Source organism: Tupaia chinensis, unplaced genomic scaffold (assembly GCF_000334495.1).
Source record: "Tupaia chinensis unplaced genomic scaffold, TupChi_1.0 Scaffold140925_1, whole genome shotgun sequence".
NCBI lineage: Eukaryota > Metazoa > Chordata > Mammalia > Scandentia > Tupaiidae > Tupaia > Tupaia belangeri.
In genome coordinates this window covers 37,549-46,852 of record NW_006200793.1, presented here as the reverse complement: position 1 = coordinate 46,852, position 9,304 = coordinate 37,549, and the positions used below count along the sequence as shown (strand labels likewise).

Genomic DNA, 9,304 nt, shown 5'->3' with positions numbered 1-9,304 from the left:
AGTGGCTATGTCGCTGGACTCCCACGTAGTCGACTGCGGTTCGCGTCCTGGACCTGGTGGCTTAAAATTCACGCCGTGTGCGTGCGTGCCCAAGATCCCGAGAGGAGAATGAAGGAGAAGGGATTGCGGCGTGGCCATCCCCTCTGGGGGGTGATTTCTCGCTTTCTATCTCTCCGTCTCTCTCTGTCTGTCTGGCGAGCGCACGCGCCCTATAGCAAAAACCTCTCCAAAAAAAGAAAAAAATGTAAAAAAAATTATTAAAGAAGAACTGGGAAAAGGAGAGTGAAATCAGCAGGTCCTTAGATTAGTTGACAAAGTCAAGTTTCCAAGTTTGTATTTGGCACAGATAGAAGGCTCTGCCACTGGCAGTTGAGTTTCAATGCCATCCACACAATATGGAAACTCTCTGAGGATGGTGGCTGTTAGCTCCAACTTGCTGTTATCAGTAAAGAGAAATAGAGAGTGGGCTTTGTGAAGGCCTAAAGGAGAGAGGGACATCAAAGGAATATTTCAAAGGACGATGTTCTATTGAACAGCTGTAGTGAGACTGTACAGAGGCTCTGGTCAGAATTCCAGAGCTTTGTTCCCTTTAGCTCTTCCACCATCCCACCGTCACACACACTCACATACCCCAACAACAGGACAGTGTACTGAGGTATTAACAGAAGTGTCCTTTCCTTTTCTTCCACTTTCAGAAGCAGCAATAGGTTACTAATCATTTAGGGTAAGTCCATTATAGGTAGGACAAAAGAGTAAACTCTTGGCTTCACATTTGTAATTCTGCTCTTAAGAATAATACAAAGGCCAGTGTGATAATACGGTGGTGAGTGCTTCTTTTCTGCCCCTGTATCCAAATCGCGAGGGATTTTTTCCTCAGATTTTCACTTCGAGAACCTGGTAGAACTACTGCATCTTGATAAATCTGTGGGGACTTCCCTCCGACTGAGATCTCTTAGAGTTTTAACCATTAGATTCATGTACACTGAGCCTCTTGCCATTTCTCAGTGATAGGTTAGGTTCCCTACTCAGGTACTTGTTCCTTAAGAGGTCTCAACTCATGGATTACTTCCTTTTTAAAAAAATGTAATTAATTTATTTAGGTTCTTTTTGCCATAGGATACGTGTGCTTGCTAGAGAAAGTGAGTGAGAGGGAAAGTGAGAAATCACACTCAGGGGAGATGGCTATGCCACAATCATTTCTCCTCCATGTTCCTTCTGGGATTTTGGGTATGCCCACACACACAACCAGTGATTTTCAAACCACCAGTTTGGGACTTGAACTGTGGTCAGCTATGTGGGAGTTCAGTAACTCAGCCACCATGCCACTGCTGTTACCTGCAGATTACTGCTTCTGAAAGTTGCAATTCTTGGAATTCATCTGACTCTTCAATTTGTGGGGCAGTGATTGCTTGATGACTTCACTTGTCTATGATTCTAAGAAAAATTGTTGATTTTTCAGTTTATTCATCTCTTTACTTCTTAAACATAATCATGTTTATGCACCCTCAATGGGGTCTTGGTGCTGTGACCCACCCCCCAGCTTTGACCAGCTTTGAATAATGAGCTCACACATCCCTGGCATATTTAGGGAGACTTTTGGATGTGAACCTACAACTTGCCCATGAGGGTGAATCTCACAGACTCATGTTTTACTGCTGTGGTGCTGTTCAGGCCCCATCTTTTTACTTAGTGCATAGTTACAACTCAAAACATCTTAAATGCCATAATGGAAACAGGAAGTCTCCACCATGATAATTTTTCATTTTTATGTTTTATTTTATTTATTTCTTCAGAAAGAGAGAGAAGATTCATGGACACTGGAGAAGAAAGCACCTCCAGCAGGGTCCTCAAGTTGTGATTCTATCCTTGGCCCCAGCTAGCCCAGGTTGTGGGCTTGTCCAGCATCCATAGGGAGGCCTTAGGATGCGGACTTGGGACTCCTGATATGAATGTAGTATCATGTTGAAATATGCCAGTGTTCGGATTTTTTTTAAAAGCAAGTCTGTTCTCAACAGAAATTATTTTACTGAAGCCTAACTTAGTGGGATTTTATCAATACTTAATGTAACTTGGTAGTAGGGCAATACCCAATTCCAGCCCACTCTAGCCATTCTTTCTCACAAAGCAGGATAAAACTAAGAAGATATAAAAATTCTAAGAATCAAGAAGAAATTCTAATTCTCAGTCATCCAAAAATTAAAAAATGAATTTCCTCAACTTCATAATCACTATCTATAACAAACTTACAGGTATCACAGTATCTAATGGTAAAAAATTAGAGACTTTCTTACTGATATCAGGTCAAAAATGTCCTCTCTTACAACTCATTTACAACATAGGACTCAATGTTATAGCTAATCAATAGGATACAAAAGAAAATATAGGTATACAGACTGGGAAGGAGGAAATAAAACTAACTTCATTTTCAGGTAATGTGTATGTATATGTAGGAATCCAAAAGAATCAACAATACCAATTAGAAACAAGCAAAAATCTCCTGTAACTAATAAACAATTATAGCATGATTACAGGATATAAGTTCAATAACCAAAACTCAGTTGCTTTCCTACATATCAGCAGTGAACAACTGGACTTTGAAGTTAAAAATACAAGACCATTTACATTAGCACCACAAAAAAAATCTTTAAGTATCAATATAACAAAATATACATACATAAGATCTATATAAGAAAAAATACAAAGCACTGATGAAAAAAAAAAAAAAACTAAATAGAAGATATTTCTTCTTAACCAGTAAGCAGATTCAATATTAGCAAGACATCATTTCTTCTCAGTTCATCTAAAGACCCAATGGAATTCCAATAAAAATCTCTGTAATTAATTTTGTGTTTATTAGCAAAGTGATTTTAAGCTGTTATGAAAAGAGAGAGAAATTCATGGATGAGGGTCATGCCCTACTCAAATTCTACCTTCTGCCATTCATGATGCCTTTGGACTTTCCAGCCACCAGAATCGCAAAGAGATGTCACTGGATATCTCAGGACTGGTGATTCAGCCCTGTTTCATAGATTCATTGGAAGGTTTAAAGTCATAAGCAACTTCTATCACCTGGACATCTACTTAACAATTCAATATAACACTCAATTTTAGAAAGAAGAAATGAAATGCATTTGTCCTTCTGAAGTCAGAGCATTGGATACTAGAGCTTATTGAGTATCTCTTGGAATCCAGCCCTAACAATTAGAAGAGATGATTGCCTGGTGTCCTCATTATAGGTTATGTAATCCTACATAGCTGCAGACACGTTTCTGGATTATTAAAATTGTAACTTAACCGTCTAATTACCAAACATTCAGGACTTAGTTGCTGAATCTTTCTCTCTCTCTCTCTCTCTTTTAAGAGAGATTTTTGAGATAGAGCACATGTGCTCACCAAAGAGATAGAGACAGAGAGATAGAAAGTGAGAAATCACCCCTTGGGGGGATGGCCACACCAGAATCCCTTTACCTCCAGTCTGCTCTTGGGATTTTGGGCACACAGGCTTGCACGTGTGTCTGGTGTGAGTTTTAAGTTGCCAGATCTAGGACTAGAATTGTGGTCAACCACATAGGAGTCCAGAAATGTAACCATTACCCCATCTGCTGGTTCCTTAGTTGCCGAATCTTTTAATAACATATTTTCCTCTGTGTACCCTGTGATTGGGTTGTAGAAAAAGTCATGATGTATTTTTTTCTGTTTTTCTATGCAAAAAAAGTGTCATCGCTTTTTTAATAACCCAGTGTAATCTTTGGGCCCTGAAGCTTTGGTCCATTATGGAGCTACCACTTCTAAAAAAATAAATAAAATAATAACAAATAAAGTTTTTAGGAAGAGGTAAGGACCTACATTAGCCAAAATAAAATTAAAGAAGAACAAAGTCAGAAAGCACTCACTACACAACCTCAAAACTTTTTGTGAAACTGCATTAATCAAAAGTTATATTGATGAATGATTAAAGAAATCATTGATAGCATATAAAAAAGAACTTGGAAATATATGCTAATACATAGAGTCAATTGATCATTGATAAAGAAGCCAAGGAAATACAACAGAAAATATAGTCATTTCAACAAATGGTGTTACAACTGCAAAAAAAGTGCAAAAACTATTTTCACATGCAAAAAAAGAAATGTAGACACAGACCATACACCTTTCACATACACACAAATGTAAAATGCAAAACTATAAAAGTGCTGGAAGATAAGATAGGAGAAAACCCAGATGACACTGGATATGATGATGACTTTTTAGATGCAACCCTGAAGGTTAAATCCATGAAAGAAATAATAGATAAATCAGACTTCATCAAAAATTAGGAGCTGATCTGAAGACGGTGTCAAAAGAATCAGAACATAAACTCCAAACTGACAGAAAATATTTGTAGAAGAAATACTCATTAAAAAATTTTTATTCAACATATACAAAGAACTCTCAAACTCAACAATAAAAACAACCTGGCTAAAAAAAAATAGGCAAAAGATCTGAATAGACATTTCAACAAATAAGATCTACAGATGGCAGATAAGCAGATGAAAAGTTATTCCACATAATATATTGTTAGGTAAATACAAATGAATACAGCAGTAAGATAATACTGCATACCTATCATGATGACCAAAATCCAAACACTGACAACATGAAATACCAGTGAGGACATGGAACAAGAGGAATCATTTATTGCCACAAATGCAAAATGGAAATTGCAAAATGGTACAACTACATTGGTAGACAGCTTGACAGTTTCTAACAAAATTTAACATACACTTACATAATCCATCAATTCTCTTCCTTGGTATTCACCCAAATGAATTGAAAACTGTGCCTTCATGAAAATCTGTATGCAGATATTTATACCAGATTTATTCATAACTAACAAAACATAGATATATCAAGAAGTCCTTCAGTAGGTGAATGGATAAATAAACTGTAGTATCTCCAGACAATGGGATATTATTTGGCACTAAAATAAATGCGCTCTCAAGCCATGAACAGACATAAAGGAAATTTATGCATTACTAGTGGAAGAATTAAGAATGAAAAGGCTACCTATGTATGATTTAAATTATAAAAGTTTGTGGAAAAGGAAAAAACTATGGAAACAGTAAAATGGTCAGTGGTTATCAGAAACTACGAGGTGAGCAGAGGTGAATAGGTAGAACACAGATGATTTTTAGGGCAGCAAAACTATTCTATATGATAAAGAAAGGGAAAGAAAGAAAGAAGATCTAATTATTTAAAAATTGGTCTAATCTTGGGCCAACTCTGTAGTATTGGAGCAATGCACTACTCAGAAGCTGGATCCCACATGGTAACCTCTGTTTGAGTCCCTGCAAGGTAAGTCTGAAACATAGCAGGCAAGCATACAAGTGCTCAAGACTTACAGGCTGGAGGACTGCAGGAAGGGGATCACGAAGTGGTCATACTCTTTGAAGGTTGCTCATCTTGCTCATTCTCTCTCTGTCTCTCTCCTACTCTCACGTGTATACTCATGTGCTCTATGACCAATAAATGAAAAAAATATTACAAGTTGTTCTAATTTCATTAAAAATTTACAAATTAAAACTACAATATATTACCCAAAATATTAAATTAGCACAGTAGACAAGAATGGCCCATAAGAGAACTTTCTGGAATGATGGTAATGTAATATATGTTAATGGGAATTTGGGTTATATAAGAATTCATTATCAAAAAACAAAGAATATACACCTCAGATTTGTGTATTTCATTTTATGTAAATTTTACAATAAACTAAAATTTGTAAGTAAATATTGTGAATATTTTTGGCAATTTATACTTGTTCATGACCAGCCAATATTTATTATCTTCTGATGCTCCTTGCATTACTTCATGGCCAACCACCAGAACAGCATGATTCATTCTGTTGCTACTGTAGTTTGGTCCATAAAAAAGGGCTGGTAGGATAAAATCAGTTCTTGGGTGAGAAGCTCCAGAGCACACCACAGGAAACTACCCTGTCACCCCAGCCATGGAGGCATCTGCAGATGCAGGGAAATGACACAAATCCCACATGAAACTTCAAAATAAGGTCTCCTGTTGTCAATGTTAGGGATTGAGACTATCATTCAAAACTGGTGGAGGTAAAATTAGCAAAAAAAAATTCTTCATAAAGGGACTTTTTTGCCTAGATGCCTAAAAGACCTCTCTGTAATCTTTTAGATCTAATCATAGAATGTCAGTCTAAGAAAATAGCAGAGAATACTTGAACCAAGAAGCTACTGTTACATTTAATTACAGAAGTAAAACTTTCAGGGTCCAATGTGTAGCAGTACTTCAATACCACACAGGAAGGTTGTGAGTTTGCATCTGGAGACCACCATAGACACACCTGTCATGCAGGTGCCCATTCATCAGGGCTGGCTGACACAGGGTGATTTAGAGCATTAAGACCCTCTTGGGGTACTTTTCTCATTCTTTATCTCTTGTTCTCTCTCTTATTCATTGAAGAAGAAAAATAATTGAAAAAAATTTAAGGAGCCAACATTTAGAGAAAATGTAAATAAATCAAGCTATACATACAAATATTACCTATTAAAAACTATGAAGTACATGCATGGAAATATGCTTAAAATAATGACAAATGGAAACACATACACATATTGTGTGTACAGAATAAATGATTATGTAAAAACATGTGTCCAAATATTTACATTCAATTTTGCATACAAAGAAATCCATTGTTCTGTTACATCATGGTGGTTTTCAATATTTTTGCATAAATATAAAAATGCTTACTTCCTTTATAAAACTGGAAAGAATGACAGCTTGAATTGATAGCAGCAGAAATAGGTCTTATAGATGCCATTGCTGTTTCTAGGGCCTTCTCGTCCACAGGGATATGCACAAAGCCAGTCACATTAGCAGCAGAATTCTTGGCATTGTACCTACAGGTACCCTCCTCTTAAAGGTAAAAGGGCAAGAGACCTGATGATTGCCATTCACCTTCTGTAGAACATGTGTTAGAACCACAACACTGATCAGTTAACTGCTTAGGATTTCCAAATCAGCACTGTTATAAATCATCCCAGGAAGTAAAACAAACCAATAAATAGTAATTTATTGGCAGGAAAAATTGACTCAGGTCTTTTCAGTAAGACTCTCTAGGTCTACATATTCATAAGAAATTTTCTACAATGGGAGACTCTGTATGTGTAGGATGGCTTGTATATTTACCATGTTACATAACCAAACATTCTTATTAATGTTAACATCTAATCAGAGAACTGCGCAAAACCTAATGATTTACGACAGTACTGACAGCTTGCAGATATAAATTTGCCCATTTAAAATGTGAATTCTGGAGAAATTGTTTGTTATCTCTGACTTACTTTCATTTCTGAAGCAGGACTGAAGTTACAGCCGGATAAGGAGCTCCATTTACCTCTGCTTCATATGGATAAGACTCCTCTGACTCCAGGCCTCCACTGTATTTGATGTACTGGAAGGCTTGAGACATCAGGCCACTGTTGTAGCCCAAATTGGTTGGACAAGAACAGTTTACCAGGTTCTGCACACTTAGTGAGAAAAGTTGGCCAGTTTTTCAGAACATTCGTCTTTCAAGAGAACCAGCACCAAAAGCCCAATACAAAGTGGCTTTCTTTCCAGTGACATTGGAAAGAAAATTAAAAATTGCCATGCACAAAATAAATACCAACACTTTGGCAACAATTTCCATATTTGAACACCCTCTATAAAATAGCCTACTGTATGCTGTCTCACCAGGCACCAAGGCAAAGGTATCAATTCCTTCTTGACTTCCAGTGAAGATGGAGGTCTGACTCTGACTCCATCATACCTGATTCTTCACAGAAGTCACATAGTCTTTCTCCCCAATCCACAGATTCAGGGACCTCAGGAAGGGATTGATGGGACACTGTTCCCTTCTTGTGCTTCTCCTTTTGAAAGTCATTTGTCATCTGCCTAAATTCTTCATCGGTCTTCAAGGAAAAAGAAACAATTATTGAAAAGCAAGAAATTATTTGGGCAAAGAACTGAGGAGAGGAAGCACAGAGGTAAGCATTCCATACTACACTCACCATGTCTCCAAAGGCATTCATTGGCATTGTGAAGGTATGTTTCCCTTCGCTGTATTCTAGACTGTGCTGCTCGATCATTTTCAGATTCTTCTCCCACACTGCTCTCCTCCATCCTTTTTCACCCTAGATGTAAAATAAGACTGGTGGTCTTTATTTCTACTTAAAGCTGAAACCATGTTCACCAATTTACAGACAGAGATAGAACAACTATAGCCAAGGCTGGCTTTATAATTCTGGGACCTGTTCTCCAAGTTCAGACACAAAAAGGTTGGATGCCCATATTGTGCTCAAAATGGGTGCTACTAAATTATTGCTTTGGTAAGAGACGACCTCCAGACGGTTCTATGTGGATGTAAACTCTTAACAGTAAGGAGCAGCCCCTCTGGGTCTTTTTAGGCAATTTTGGATGCTATCCACTGTGCCATATACTTTCTTTCCCATGGTCTGTGCTCCGCTGGTTCCATTGTTCATCTAAATGTTGATCATGTGTTGGAGCAGCGGAGGCTATTCCCAAGCAAAGGATGGCCAGGAAGAGTGGAGGATCTATGTTTCTAAAACCTAGAAAGGGGAAAGAAATGAGTCTCTGGTGAGAATCATTCTTCTAAACAGCCATTTTACTCTTCTCATAGAAATTACGACCACTATGTCAGAATAAAAATAGTTAAAACTATTCTCTCATGTATTTATCCAAAGACTGTGGAAAAAGTTAAGGATGTGGTTGGAGAAAAAGAGCCATAGGAGGTGATGATTGAGCTACAAAAATGAAAAACAGCTTGTCCCAGAGCCCTGGGAATTAAAAAAGAAAATGGGCAATTGAGGTTAGAAGAAAGAGTAAAGATACTTGAGGCATCAGAAGCTTAAAGTCACAACTAGAAACACAGGAAATGGTTAGTTGGTCTCGGTTTTATTCCAGTGGTACTGAGGTCATGTATGTGAAACCTCAGTAGTGAGGATACTGATTCTAAGTCGAGGCAAAGAAATCCTGAACATCTGAGAGGCCACCTCATATCTCCTCCTTGGCTAATATACAGACAGAGGTGAGGTACGTTCTGGAACTTTTCCTTCTTAAATGAAAGCTTCTTAGAATGCCTTCTCAGCAGAAACTGGGAAGGAGAGCACCCACTATTCTTGCCAGTCTCTTTTTGGGTCTGTGCTGCCAACACCTTCACTCATCCCCTGGATTGTGGAGGAGGTCTGGCTGCACTGTTAGTAGCCAGAGCCATCACCTAGACAGGGGCAGGCAGCTT

General features: G+C 37.8%; 1 pseudogene; it reads right to left on the bottom strand.

Moving 5' to 3' along the window:
- Positions 1 to 288: 288 nt before the first annotated feature.
- Positions 289 to 8,171, bottom strand: LOC102491255 (cathepsin L1-like; annotated as a pseudogene).
- Between the last annotated feature and the right edge of the window lie 1,133 nt (positions 8,172 to 9,304).